The following is a 14,497-nucleotide window of genomic DNA, read 5'->3' on the forward strand; positions in this document are numbered from 1 at the left end:
TCATACGCACCCTGTAGTTCAATTACACAGGACGCGATGATATTGGAACTGGCCTGCAGGTGGCAGAGTTTACACAAGTTCCCATTTGTTCTGTGGATTAGCTCCACTCCAGTTTAACAAAGATTGAGAAGAGTATCGTTGCAGTGACACAGCCTTGCTTGGCCCTGATCCAAATTTGATTTGGACCTGTTACATAGGATCACTGCTTACATGTCATCATGGATCAGACACAGGATGGAGACAAACGTTTGGTGCTGCTGAACAGAGGAAGGCAACCCCATCGTCCCTCTCAGTTGACAGTCCTCAGGTGACTGATCTGGAGAAATACAAAAATCATTCAAATCTCTAACAAAGACATTACTTAAACTTATTGTTTTCAGTTCTCCGGCTAAACGAACCTGTATTCTCTTGATACTTGACCCTGTAGCTACGTGTGGACAGCCTCTTTGTGTAAATACCTCAGGCAATTTTGCAACTTCAGAATTCCAGCGTTCCAACTACTTTACGAATTTAGTTTCCCCAAAGCTGAAGTTATGTTTCTGCTACATATAAGGTATGAAATTGAATATTTTTTCAAAAGCAGGATTGGAATATATAGATGAACTTAATTATCTTTGTCCATTCCATTTTTTCAGTACTTGTTATTAAATTCAATTGGTAACAAAGTATAATAACATCAGAGCTTCAAATCTGTAGTGTTTGTCATTTAACTAAACTGCAAATGATTGTCAATCGTAGAAATATATCCAGATTGGGGGAACAGGAAGGTGATTTGCATACAGAAATTAAGACGATATTAGGCAAGAACTTTCAAAAGTTGATTGGGGGCAGTTGGAAAATGGGAAGCCTTCAAAAATGAGATAACCAGAGTCCAGAGACAGTTAATTCCTGTTAGGTTGAAAGGAAAGGCTGGTAGGTGTAGGGAATGCTGGATGACTAGAGAAATTGAGATTTTGGTTAAGGAAAAGAAGGAAGCATATGTCAGGTATAGACAAACAAGAATCCTTATAAGAGTATAAAGGCAGTAGGAGTATACTTAAGATGGAAATCAGGAGGGCAAAATGGGAACATGAGATAGCTTTGGCAAATAGGGTTAAGGAGAAATCAAAGGGTTTTTACAAATACATTAAGGACAAAAGGGTAACTAGGAAGAGAATAGGGCCCCTCAAAGATCAGCTAGGTGAAAGTGGGTACTGCAGTTGCTGGAGATGAGACGCAAGATTACAGTAGTGCTGGAAAAGCACAGCAAGTCAGGCAGCATCTGACGAGCAGGAACATCGACGTTTTGGGCAAAAGTCCTTCATCAAGATACCTGATGAAGGGCTTTTGCCCGAAACATTGATTTTCCTGCTCTTCGGATGCTGCTTCTCCCCTCAAACAGCAGCAAGGCAGCCTATGTGTGGGGCTGCAAGAGATGGGGCGATACTAAATGAGTGTTGCATCAGTGTTTACCGTGGAGAAGGAATTGGAAGATATAGAATGTGAGGAAATAGATGGTGATATCTTGAAAAATGTCCAAATTACACAGGGGGTGGTGCTGGATGTCTTCAAATGCATGAAAGTGGATAAATCCCCAGGACCTGATCAGATATACCCTAGAACTCTGTAGAAAGCTAGAGAAGTGATTGCTGGACCCCTTGTTGAGGTATTTATATCATCGATAGTCACAGGTGAAGTGCCCGAAGGCTGGAGGTTGACTAACATGGTGCCACTATTTAAGACAGGAGCTACAGAAAAGCCAGGGAACTACAGATTGGTGAGCCAGACATCGTTCATGGGCAAGTTGTTGGAGGGAATCCTGAGGGACAGAATTTACATGTATTTGGAAAGGCAAGGACTGATTAGGCATAGTCAGCATAGCTTTGTGCGTGGGAAATCATGTCTCATGAACTTGATTGAGTTTTGTTTGAAGAAATAACAAAGAGGATTGATGAGGGCAGAGTGGTGGACGTGATCTATATGGACTTCAGTAAGGCGTTCGACAAGGTTCCCCATGGGAGACTGATTAGCAAGGTTAGATCTCATGGAATACAAAAAGAACTAGGTGGTGGTGGAGGATTGTTTTTCAGACTGGAGGCCTGTGACCAATGGATCGGTGCTGGGTCCCCTACTTTTTGTCATTTATATAAATTATTTGGATGGGAAAATAGGAGATATAGTTAGGAAGTTTGCAGATGATCGCAAAATTGGAGGTGTAGTGGACAGCGATGGTTACCTCAGATTATACTGAGATCTTGATAAAATGGGGCAATCCCGAAACGTCGATTTTACTGCTCCTCGGATGCTGCCTGAACTGCTGTGCTCTTCCAGCACCACTAATCCAGAATCTGGTTTCCAGCATCTGCAGTCATTGTTTTTACCAAGTTGATTTTAACCCCACTGCGAATCCTCTTGCAAGGATGCCTGCCTTGAAGAAGTGTTCCTCCTCTCTCTACAAGAATCTCAGGGAGTCCCTCTCCCACTGCAACTCCCAGGTCATTTCCACTTTCTCCCCACCCCCATCCTCCTCTCAATTATCTCTCCACGCTTCAGGCACTCTGCCTGTATTCCTGATGAAGGGCTTTTGCCCGAAACATCGATTTTACTGCTCCTTGGATGTTGCCTGAACTGCTGTGCTCTTCCAGCTCCACTAATCCAGAATCTGGTTTCCAGCATCTGCAGTCATTGTTTTTACCTAAGGTCTTTTCCTTGGTGTGAGGGCATCCAGAACCAGAAGGCACAGGATCCGGGTGAGAGGGGAAAGATATAAAAGGGACCCAAAGGGCAACCTTTTCACGCAGAGGGTGGTGCGTGAGTGGAATGAACTGCCAGAGGAAGTGGTGGAGGGTATTACAATTGCAGCATTTAAAAGGCATCTGGATGGGTATATGAATAGGAAGGGTTTAGAGGGATATGGGCCAAGTCCTGGCAAATGGGACTAGATTAATTTTGGATATCTGGTTGGCATGGACGAGTTGGACCTGAGGGTCTGCTTCTGTGCTGTACTTCTCTATGACTATAATATTGACACATCTCACTGTTCAAAGTAAAATTAACTTTAAGTATGAATGCGTCATCAACAATCATTGATCTTGAATATAGGTTATGTAAAGTTTAATTCTCAGTTGCAACTTTAGTATGATGGTGTAGCTGAAACTTGACCTGCTTATTAATAAACATAGAATTGCTACAGTGTGGAAACAGACCATTCAACCCAACAACTGCACACTAACCCTCTGAACTGCATCCCACCCAGATCCATCCCCCTACCCTAAAAATCTGCATTTTTTATAGTTAACACATCTAACCCACACATCCCTGAACACACGGGGTAATTTAGCATGGCCAATCCACCTAACTTGCGTAGCTTTGGACTGTGAACAGAAACCCGCACAGACACTGGAAAAACACGCAAGCTCCAGGCAGACAGTCGTTCAAGGGTGGAATCAAACCTGTGTCCTGGTGCTGTGAGGAAGTAGTGCTAACCGCTGAGCCATTGTTTTGTCCTTAAATGTGTTATCTGGTCTTGGCTTTGTGTCAAAATATTGGCCTTACAATAAAAAAAACTTGCATTGTGATATTGCCTTTAACGTATAATAAAACCTGTTTGTGCACTTCATAGAAGTCTTACATTTTATGTGTAGTTGCCTTCGAATCTGAAGTGGTCAAATGTGGATTTGGACATCCATCCTTCTGGTCTAACTAGAAGAGTCTTTTTGAGTAATCAATATGAAATTTATTGCGTTACTGCCAATGTTTACAAATTACATGATTATAGCCTTTGTTACAATAAAGACTCTGAAGCACACTAGCCCCAACTCTGTCTCCGAAGGTTTTTGCTGACTCTGACGAAATCTCCTCAACATCGTCACAGTAGGTGGTGCTTACTCTGCTCAATAAAGTATTTACCCTTTTAGACTTATATACAACATTATCAAAATAAAATTTGACACTAAGCCACATGTTAAGACAGATTACCAAAAGTAATAAATGCTAAACTCTGTTCCCTATCAACCAACTCCATTCCTTCTCCGGAAACAGTGTGAAATTAAGCCAGTTTGTTCACATTTTTAGTATCACGTGATTCCAACCTTGTAATCAAGTCATCACTAAGACGGCCTATTTCTACCTTTTGCTCCCGAGGTCATCAATAAACTCTACTATCCATTCCTTAAATTGTAGCTAGATCTATTCTCCTGTCTCCCTGTGCTTACCATTGGTTCCTGATCAAACCATGTTGCCTTCTTGCTTTATGATTCCTCCATTGCCTCACCATGTCATTTCTCTGTAATCTCCTCCAGCCCACAACCTCTTAGATATCTGTTCTCTAATTTTGGTCTTCTCTCCATCCCCAATTTTAATTTTATTTGTTCGAATTCAAAGTCGGTATGCAAACTCTCCGCCACTCTACCATACCTTTCTACTATAAGACATTCTTTAATATCTACCATGTTAACCAAGCTTTAGGTCCTCTGACCTAATATCTCTTGTGTGGGTTAGTGGCATATTTTGTTTTGTAATACTTATGCAAAACATGATGGGAGATTACATTATAAAGCTGCTATATAATTATAAGTTACTGTTGAGGTAGTTTTGTAAGAATGTCTTCAATGAACAAAAGAGACAGCCAGAGAGTTGTCGGGAAGGAATTACAGATTTTAAAGTCTTGGCAGCTGAAGTGAGCCACCAGTGGTGATGAAAATGGGTGATGCACAAAAGATACCAAAATTGTGGGAGTGCAGAATTGTGGGACTGGAAGATTGTGAAGTGCAAGGCCACGGGGACTTGAAAACCAAGGTAAAAGTTTTTAAATGAAGATGACATCAGATTGAGAGGCAATCAGGAATGCTTATTGTAATCGGTGACTGGGGCTAGATGCGAGTCAGAACAAAGACATCCGAGTGTTTAGATGAACTCAAATTTTTGGGGGATGAATGCCAGCCAGACTGATTTTGGAATTATCAAGTTTACCATTTACAAAGGCATGGATGAAACAGTGCAAGAGTATGACTTTCTTGTAACGGTGAAAATGGACTGTTCCAGTGATGACACAGATGTGAGGTTTAAAGTTCATTTTTGAGTTGGATTGTGAACTTCTGAGTCAGTCTCAGATAATTACCAGAGACAGAGTTGGTGGCGATGATAAAATCATGGCATGGACCAAAGACAGTGCTTGGAAGTTTTAACCAGTAATAGGAGCAGGCAGAGAATGTTATGCATTAGCTGGTGTGCAGACCTCCTGATTCCACCCAGCCCTGCACAATTTTCTGTGAGGTGGCAGGGGATAAATTGGGGTAGCAGAACTACTGACCCGCTGCAGCAGGCTATTGAGTCTATGAATGACTTATTAAGAGAGATTGGTCACAGAAGATCCTCTTAAGTTCTATTAAGTCTCAGCAGGTGGTGGTGGTGCAGGTAACCAACTGGCAGACCCAAAGGGCCAGCTTTCCAGGTAGACTTGAAGGTTCCCAATGCCTCCTTGGGATGAACTGCTGCCCCAGTTCACCTTAAGAAGTCCCACCAGACTCTGCCAATAATGATGAACTGGTCCCAACAGCCATTTTTATTTTTGGGTGCATCTTTCCTGGCCTCACCTGTCACAGCATCCTGCTGCAGGAGGGCCTCCTATTGGCTCTCCAGATTCAAGAGTCCATACATCAACTTCACCAGCCGTTCAAGGAAGATTGCAGGGAGTGACTGTTTTCCTCAGAGTGCATACCTTTGACCCCATTTGAGTCTTAACATCATTTGTCCACAAGGAAAATACCCCTGAATAGCTCAAAAGTACGAAGTATTGAAAAGCTACAGTGTGGAAGCAGGCCATTCAACCCATCAAGTCCACACCGATCCTCCAAAAAAGCATCCTACCCAGACCCATCCCCCTACCTTATCCCTGCAAATCTGCATTTACCATGCCTAATCCACTTAGCCTGCATATGTCTGGATACTATGGGCAATTTAGCATGACCAATTCATGTAACCTATACATCTTTGGACTGTGGGAGGAAATTGGAGCACCCAGAGGAAACCCACCCAGACACGGGGAGAATGTGCATACTCCATATTCCATGGCTGGGAATCAAACCCTGGCACTGTGAGGTAGCAGTGCTAACCACTGAGTCACCGTGCCGCCCCAAGAGTAAGGGAATATAACTTTCATCTGACTCATAGTGAGCTTCATTTCTAGCTGTAATACCTGTTTGTCTTTGTTGCAGCTGGAAAGACCGATGTAGAGTTTGTTGGGCTGGTCTGTTGAGTTTGGACATTCTCTGAGACATTGAAATATAATATATATCGAGGGCTGATCACACTCCATAGAGAGTCAGTTCCTTTCAATCTGTCACAATAGACTGAATTATTGGACCCACCCAATGTCAAGAACAGAAGCGGGATGGCCCCGAAAATATCAGTGCTGGGCACGATGCCACATTCCAGACACTGATCTCGGTGAAAACAGAAATTAGCAGGGTGGAGAGAGGGTGTGACAGGAATCCCACTCTATTAATGGAAGCTATTTAAAAGCTTGTTAAGAGCTTGTCAAGGTTTGAGATGTTAACTTTTTTCAAGGGCTGAACAGGTTCCCCACCCCCTCAGAAAGGAAATATCTGGAGAGAGAGAAAGAGAGAGAGATAGATGTGGCTACAGTATCAGGAGCCAGTCAGGGCTGTTCCAGAGTATCAGCTGGGCTCATAAGAGAATGTGCAGGAAAAAGAGGGTCACAGTATTTAGTCAGGCAGTGCGCTTGGAGCTGCCCATGACGGGGACAGTGGGTTCTCAGCACCTGGGATTTGAATGGTGACTGGAATGCAATTGTAAAGGCTGCCAAGGACAGTGAGGTAGCCACATGCCCAAAAGAAGGGTATCAGATGGCAAAAAGGGCACAGATGTCAGATTTTGGGCACAGTGGTGATAAGGGGCAACATCTTCCACAGGAAAGGCAGGATGCTGGGCACCAGAAGTGCACAGGAGAAGGAAGGAAAGACAGGAAAGCAACTGAGACCAAACTGTCAACAGAGAATCAACCACCAAATATGGAGATTTCCAGAGATGCCTCAGAACCTGTGTTGCAGGAGACTGCAGCATTGCAGGCAGATAGGTGTTCTTTACAATACAAAGCACAATGCCAGGCTAGGCCGTCAAAGTTACAGTGGCTTTGAATTTCCTCACCTCTGGCTCTTTCCAACAGTCAACTGCAGATCTTAATAGCATCTCAAAAATAGCTGCATGCCACAACTGATGCCCACTTAGCCAGAGCTAGATGATACATTCAATTAATGACAGACTTGGCATTGCAGGGTAAGGGGCATTGGGTTATAGCTGCGTCACTGAATTTTCCCAGTGCATGGTTTCATATTCACACCCATGTAGCCACCAAAGCACCTAATAACAGACGAGTGAGATGGCACAATAAGAAAGGCTTCCACTTCCCCAATGTTCAACTGATCTATGACCAAAATTTTCTTCCATATGTATGCTAACATTCCTTGTAGCTGTCATGAATCTTTCATCTCCTGTCAATTCAGGCAGCTTCAGATCTTTAACCTGTATGTTAGTGGAACCTAGGGGACAAGAGAATTCCCTTGAAGAGATGTCTATTGATGTGCTGTCTACACCTACTCAGTAGGACAACAACATAGAACTTCTGAAGATGTGATTCCCAGGCCAGGACTAGCCATGTGGTACCTGTCATTATCTGCCTGAAAAGGTCTTGTTCATTGTGATCTTCAGCACTCTCGACCATATAAGCCTCCAGGAACCAGGGTGCCAAACTGTTCCAAAGTTTCTGGGACTGTCCTGTAATTTGATCAATCTCCCTGTGTCAAGCCTTCCTGGGATGTGTTTAGTCCCCAATATCCATATGATCATTTGTCTCTACTGTGCATGAATAGGGCCCACTTATTCCCATGACTGGTGTAAGGTGACTGGGGTTGGGGTAGATTTTGGACATCACATGGGAGCTTTGGAGTTGGTGGTTAGCTATGGGCCTGTCACCTCCCCCACACTCTGACTCCTCAGGCAGCACTTTGTACCTCATCCACCATTCACATGATCCACACAGCACTTTAACACCCACTACTCTTACAGGTAATCTTCCTGTGCCAAAATAAACTCTTTGCTGGAGCTGGTCAACCTACTGTGGACCCTGGGGATGATAAGGGACTGGATGAAGTTAGCCAATCAGGAGATAAGAGCAGTTGACACTGATTTGGGAGGTACCCCTACTGCAGAGCAAGGTGTCTCCTGCCATCTTTCTTCCTTTCCTTCATGGTCTCCAGTGTTAGATGTAGGTCTATATCAATGAAGTAAGGAGCCTCAAGGCCCCTGCCTCACCTATGATTATGTCACTTCCCACTCATAGAATCATCATAGAATCCCTACAGTGTGGAAACAGGCCATTTGCCCCAACAAGTCCACACCGACCCGCAGAAAAATAACCCACCTAGACCTATCCCCTTATTATATTACTCTACATTTACCCTTGACTAATGCACCCAACCTATGCATCCCTGAAAACTACATGGCTAATTCACCTAACATGCATTCTTTGGATTTCATCCAGTGACAAACTTTGGTCAAGCCACAGACCTCCCCTTCAGGCTAACCAATCACATCAGAGATAAGTCACATGCTAAATCTGACCATTTTTGATTCCCCCACGCCAACTCCACTGGCACAAAGAAAAGGAATCCCATCTCCATTGGAACTTAGGATTTCCCCTGATGAAAATCTGAACTTTAATCAGTTTCTCACCAGAAGAGGTTTTTTTAATCCCAAAACAAATCCAGTTCCTCTTTCCTGTCTTTGTGGTGAAAATTCAGTTAAATGCTTTGCACTGTCTATTTCAGGAACCTGTTAAAATTCTCTGTGCTGCACTTCTAGGGTCAGGTTCTCCTTGTTCCTCATGAAGTACTGCTATTATTCCCCAAGAGTCTATTTTTTTCCGTTGTTCTGTGGTGAGTAACCAAATCTCCCTATATCAGTGGAAACATCTAACGTTAGTTTTGGGTCATGTCTCAGTCTCTTTCTGATTCCAATATGAAACATGCCAATAATTACAGTAACCCTAATATTTATGGGCAGAGTATAGGGGAGATCAAAGACCTCCACAAGGCCATAGATGGGAAATGCCTACTGAACCTAACGTAGGATTCCATTATCACTTCTTAAATTTGGCTTCCTGCTTGCCAGCTGTTCAAGATGATTGAGGAATTAGTCTTGGTTGGGTGCTAGGGATTATGAGATTGTGGGATATAACAAAATTATCTGGGATGGAAGGGCGCCAATAGCAGTGGTGGAGTATTTAGGGGTCAAATCGACTGATTGAGGAGGGGGCCAAGTTTCTTTGAAGGTTTGATGGGAAGCATTCTTCTTGTTCCTGACCCATAAAGAGTGCCAGAAAAAAACATGCGGAGCTAGCGACTACTGCTATTTTCATTGCCATAGGTCAGGAAAAGAACGCAGCAAGAGTGATTTTCAAATAAGGCTCCCAGTTGCACTGTGGTACTCAAGTGAACAAGCTCATGCACTCTAATATGTGTTGCCTATGCATGTGTAGTTTGTTGATGACATTTTTAAGTAGCTTGACACTAGGTTCCTGAAGCATCTTGTCTGTTCAGAACTCAGTCACAGCAGGAGACTCCCAGATGGACAGCAGAAACACTTTCGGGTTGTACTCGAAACAACCCTGAAAATGTCAAACATCCCCACTATCTCACTGGGATGAAGAAGGTTCATTTGGGATGGCACAGGACACGTTGAGAGATTTCCTTGGAAACACACAGAGGCAAAGTCCTGGTACTGGAGATTGCACCACAAATCCCTAAACAACTTGTCTACATGACCTTTCGATCAACACCATACCCCATATGTGACGGAATCTTCAGGTCATGCATTTGAATTAGCACCAACACTCAGAACCTATTGAACCAGAGTGGAACCAAGTTTTCTTTGATCCCATGAAACTGCTTAAGAAGGAAATATTTAAGTAACTATCCCCCCACCCTGAACTTTTCTCACCATCATGGAAATGGTGTCATTAATTTTGTGGTCAATATACATCTGATTGGATTTCTTTCAAAACTTCACAGTTACAAATTATAATTAAGAGACACAGTGAATGATTCTGTTGTTTTGTTAAGATAAATATTTCACATGTTTAATTCACAACTTCTATTAATTTTAATGAACAATGATCTTCTTCCTTGCAAAAACTACCCTTGCAATTATCTATCCCAGACTAAGGACCATTAAATATCTTCAAAGCTTCTCTGCCCGAATTGGTAATTATAACTTAGATTAGATTATCTACAGTGTGGAAACAACAAGTCCACACCGACCCACTGAAGCACAACCCACCCAGACCCATTCCCCTACATTTACCCCTTCACCTAACACTACAGAGCAATTTAGCATGGCCAATTCACCTAACCTGCACATTTTTGGACTGTGGGAGGAAATCGGAGCACCCGGAGGAAACCCACGCAGACATGGGGAGAATGTGCAAACTCCACACAGTCAGTCACCTGAGGTAGGAATTGAACCATACATACTGCATACTGCAAAAGAGTGAAGGTCAAATAGTTAAGTGAGCAGCAGTCACTTTACATGTCTTGGCCCAATTTCATGCAAGTTATGAACATGGAAGCACAATCTATGCCCAGAGAGCACTAAATCAGTGAAGAACATTGTAATCAGATACAAATTTCCAAATCCTCTGGGAAAGGAAGGCAGGGAAAACAATTGCTTGAATGTGTGTGCTCCACATCTTCAATAAACATCTCCCTCTTTTTCTTAGTTGGCCACACTGAATAACAAAGTATTACTCTCACCCATATCTTTTTAAAGTGTATTATTTTCGCAGGAAGTTCATATTGTTTGCTAATGCAGCATCCCTAATTGTCTTTGAGATGGTGATGGACAGATATCTTTTTAAACTACTGCAAACCATATTGTGTAGGCACATCCACAGTGCTGTAAGGAATGGAATTCCAGGATTTTAATCCAGCAATGGTGAAGAAACAGCAATGCTGCTCCAAGTCCGTCTGATGTGTGGCTTGAACTGAACTGCTAGCTGATTGTATTCCTGTATACCCTGCTGCCCTTCTCCTTATAGATGGCAGACACTGTGGGTTTAGTTAGTCCTGTTGAAGAAGGCTTCACGAGTTGGTGCATTGTATCTTGAATGTGATATACACTGTTGACATTGTTCCTCAGTAGTGAAATGAATGAAACTTTAGGGTAGTGGATAATGTGCCAATCAAGCAGTTGCTTTGTCCTGGAAGGTGTTGAAATTCTTGAGTGTTATTGATGCAGTACCCATCCAGACAACTGGGGAGGATTCCATCACATTCCTGACATGTGTCTTGTAGATAGTGAATAGGCTTTGAGGAGTCAAGAGGCGAGTTATTCACTGCAGAATTTCCAGCCCTGACCTGCTTTTGTAACCACAATATTTATATGGCTGGTCCAGTTTAGTTTCTGGTTAATGGTAACCCCAGGTTGGTAGCAGGGAATTCAGCTATGCTAATGTGAATAAGTGTCAATGGGAATTGCCATTATCTCTCTTGTTGGAAATGGCCATAACCTGATACTTGCGTGATGTAGTAGTAACTTGCTGTGAATGAGCCCAACCCTAAATGTTGTCCAGGTCTTGCTGCATTTGGACTTGGGTTGCTTCAGTATCTGAGGAGTCACAAGTGTTTTTGAGCTTTGTGAAATCATCAGTGAAAATACTTAACTGCCCTTACTTTGGAGAGAAAGTCAAAAAAGAAGCAGTTGAGGTTGTTGGGCCTGGGATACTACCCTGGGGAACTTCTCAAACAATAGCCTAGGACTGACATTATTGGCCTCCAATGATCACAACCAATTTCCTTTATGGTAGGAATGACTCAAAGACTTCAGAGTTATTCCGCTAACCCCCACCCTGACGTGACCCACCAATTCCCATTGACTTCAGTTTTGCTAAGGATTCTTGATGCAACATTTGATCAAATGCTTTGATTTCAAAGATGGATATTTTCACCTCATCTCTATGTTAAATAAAAAGCTCTATTGATGCTATTCATCTTAACTCATACATGTCACAGCAAATTCTACATTCTAAATGAATGAATGATTTATTTATTATCACTTGTATTTTTACAGTGTAAAACCTCAACAGTCATCACAATCTGGCACCATTTTGAATAATTTAAGAATTTAAAGGACAAATGATGTAATTGAAAGAGAATAGTTTGAGAATAGAAAGGATAAAAGATATAGCTGAAAGAGTGCTCTGAGCTGGCTCAGCAATGATACCTGTGCCTCCATTACTCCTCCACTGCCTTGCGAATGTCTGTGCCAGACCCACCAATGGAGGAGTTGCCACTCTTTCGGTGCCATCTCTTCAACGCTGGGCCCATCTCATTGATGCCATCGATGCCAGGTCCAATGCTGAACCCACACTCGCCTCCCAAAACCAGGAGTCTCCAGGTCCGCTGCTGCCTTGATGACGTCAGGAGTTCTCACTCCTTTAATTCGAACTCCAACAGTGAGATTCAAGGATCTTTCACACTATTCGTGTTTTCAGGATTTCTGCATTCTATTTCAACAGAGAAGACTCTGCCTGCCCTCCCTGAGACTTTTACACTTGAACCAGGGAGCTGCTTCACTTCGCTGCTTGGGTTTAGTTTTTGTATGGGGAAATCATTAAAAAAAAAGAAGAGGACACTTCGTGCTTCATATTCCAAAGGCAGAATCATTGGTTCACCAAATAACCTGGACTAATTTTCCCAATGAAGTGCAATCAAAGAGAGTGATTCATATCTGCTGCACGTAACTATTTAAAAATACCTATAGCTAACCACCAGATTTTAAATTAATATTTGTGTTTAAGTACCAAAAACAGAAATTCCTGGAGAAACTCTGTAGGTCTGGCAGCATGTGTGGTGGCAGGAACAGAGTTAACATTTTCGCCGGATGTGAAAAGATCCTCTGGGGCCTTGGACAGAGGTGATGGGGGGAGGTGTGGGCACAGGTTTTGCACCTCCTGCGGTGGCAAGGGAAGGTACCAGGTGTGGAGGCTGTGTTACTGGGAGGCGTGGACCTAACAAGGGAGTCACAGAGGGAATGGTCTCTGCAGAATGTCGATAGAATTGGGGAGGGAAATATATCTCCGGTGGTGGGGTCTGACTGTAGGTGGCAGAAATGGTGGAGAATGCGCTGCATCCGGAGATGATTGGAGTGAAAGGTGAGGACCAGGCAGTTCTATCCTTGTTGCGGTTGGAGGGGTGAGGTTCAAGGGCAGAGGTGTGGGAAGTGAAGGAGATGTGCTGGAGGGCATTGTTGACCACATGGGAGAGAAAATTGCAGTCCTTGAAATTGGAGGCCATCTGGGATGTTCTGGAGCGGAATTGCTCCTCCTGGGAGGAGATACGGTCGAGGTGGAAGAATTAGGGGTAAGGTATCACTTTTACAGGTGTGACAATCAGTGAGTTTGAAATAGATGTTCGTGTTGAGCCGGTCGCTGGAGAGGTCCAGAAAGGGGAGGGAGGTGTCAGAGATGGTCCATGTGAACTTAAGGTCAAGGTGGAAGGTGTTGGAAAAGTTGATGAACTATTCAACATCCCCGTGGGAGCACGAGGTTGCTCCGATACAGTCATCAATGTAATGGAGGAAAAGGTGGGGGATGGTGCCAGTGTAACTGAGGAAGATGGACTGTTCCATGTATCCTGTGAAGAGTCAGGCACAGCTGGGCCCATACTGGTGCCCGTGGCTACCCCATTGGTCTGAAGGAAATGGGAGGATTCAAAGGAGATGTTGTTGAGGGTGAAGACCAGTCCCAACAATCAAATGAGAGTGTCAGTGAAGGGGTACTGGTTGGGTCGGCAGGAGAGGAAGAAGCAGAGAGCTTGGAGGCCTTCACCATGGCAGTCCTCACTTTCTCCCTTGCTACCACAAACAACCCATTGTCAGCAATTAATGGTCCCCAATAACAGCTAATGATTCTTCCAGGCTGGTCTTTACCCATTCCTTTATATGCCCAATTGATGCTCTCTTTTTCTAGGCTCCATTTCCATCTCCATCTCCATCTAACATTTACCCCCACCCTTCCACCACCATCTTCAGCAAATATTCCAGCCTCTTCCTGGCTACAATCAGTTCTGAAGAAGGGTCACTGGACTTGAAATGTTAACACTGCTTTTTCTCCACAGATGCTGCCAAACCGGCTGAGTTTTTCCAGTAATTTCTATTTTTGTTTCTGATTTCCAGCATCTGCAGTTCTTTGGGTTTTTTTCTCTAATGTCACTGTCATAGAGTTATGCATTTTGTGATGTCTTCCTTTAAAAAAGTTTGTTTCCTGTTCCTTTTTTTTAGTTTATATTTATGCCAATTCCAACACAGCTTTTTCTGAGTCTTTCTCTTCAACAACAGACTGAATGGACCCAATGAAGATATTTAAACAACATAAAAAGAGGAAATGGAATAAAAATTCACAATCTATTGATTCTTAGTATAATCTGCACAAATTCACAGCAAA

At 43.2% G+C, this 14,497-nt stretch overlaps 1 protein-coding gene across 1 annotated transcript in view; it reads left to right on the plus strand.

Moving 5' to 3' along the window:
- Positions 1–282: 282 nt before the first annotated feature.
- Positions 283–14,497, plus strand: part of LOC122553170 (neuroblast differentiation-associated protein AHNAK) — a 106,169-nt gene continuing 91,954 nt past the window's right edge. Inside the window, exon 1 of the mRNA XM_087991217.1 lies at positions 283–553. The gene's annotated coding sequence lies outside the window, so the exon portion shown is untranslated. The remainder of the gene's footprint in view (positions 554–14,497) is intronic.

This window comes from Chiloscyllium plagiosum, unplaced genomic scaffold (assembly GCF_037043375.1).
Source record: "Chiloscyllium plagiosum isolate Xiang-an unplaced genomic scaffold, Cpla_swu_hap1 HiC_scaffold_10, whole genome shotgun sequence".
NCBI lineage: Eukaryota > Metazoa > Chordata > Chondrichthyes > Orectolobiformes > Hemiscylliidae > Chiloscyllium > Chiloscyllium plagiosum.